This window comes from Bubalus kerabau, chromosome 4, assembly GCF_029407905.1.
Source record: "Bubalus kerabau isolate K-KA32 ecotype Philippines breed swamp buffalo chromosome 4, PCC_UOA_SB_1v2, whole genome shotgun sequence".
In the NCBI taxonomy this organism is placed as follows: domain Eukaryota; kingdom Metazoa; phylum Chordata; class Mammalia; order Artiodactyla; family Bovidae; genus Bubalus; species Bubalus kerabau.
In genome coordinates this window covers 7,859,743-7,860,617 of record NC_073627.1, presented here as the reverse complement: position 1 = coordinate 7,860,617, position 875 = coordinate 7,859,743, and the positions used below count along the sequence as shown (strand labels likewise).

General features: G+C 58.3%; 1 non-coding gene across 1 annotated transcript; it reads right to left on the bottom strand.

Annotated features, from left to right (window-relative positions):
• Positions 1-802: 802 nt before the first annotated feature.
• TRNAG-CCC (transfer RNA glycine (anticodon CCC)) lies at positions 803-875 on the bottom strand. The gene has a single exon. It is a non-coding gene; the product is annotated as a tRNA-Gly (tRNA).

Sequence of the window (875 nt, the reverse complement as noted above, 5' to 3'; positions counted from 1 at the left end):
AGAACCCCGGGGTAGCTAGGATCCGGACTTGACGGAACCGCCCTCCGGCAGAGTGCCCCCCGAGCCCAGCCCATCGGAAGTGACGGCGCATGCGCAGGCCGCGCTGACGTTGGAGGGTCCCGGCGCTCCCGGTTTTACGAGTACGCTGGGGCAGGGGCCGGATGCCAAGCCCGCACCTCTGGGCCCTCGGGGTATCCACCGACCCCACACGCTGCGCATCTAGGGTGCTCCCACCCCTGCAGGCCTCTCTACGCTCCCTGTCCCCAGACCCGTCATTCCAGCGCTGGGCTTAACGTTGCACTGAAAGACTTCACCCTTTCTCTCCCTTCCAGCGGCCTGAGGTCAGGCCCTGGCGGGGTAAGGCGCTCAGTAATACATTGGATGAGAGGGGTCATCCGGGGTCCACCCCCACCTTCCCCCCTCCACCATCTGAGTGTGTTCCAGACAACGGTCTGTTCTGAAAGAGGAGATATGTTAGTCTCATGAGTCCTTGTGGTCAGGAAGTGCTCCTGTGTGTCTGCCTCAAATCCCTACAGTTAATCCCTGCCGTCAGCAGTGACCTTTAGGATCCTGCTGCGCGGCTGTTCTCCAGGGGCGTCATTCTTACTCCTTCAATACTTCCTTCTGGGGTTGTTGGGAGGGCCCTGAGTTAACACAGACCAAATGCTTAGAACAGTGACTGGGCCAGGGGAGCACTATTCAGTATTTGTTCTTAGGATGATTATTATTGTCACTTTTGGGGGGCTGTTGTGAGTCTTAGTTGCGGCACGCAGGATCTTTAGTTGTGGCTTGTGGGATCTAGTTCCCTGACCAGGGATTGAACCTGGGATCCCTGCATTGGGAGCACAGAGTCTTAGCCACTGGACCATCAGGGA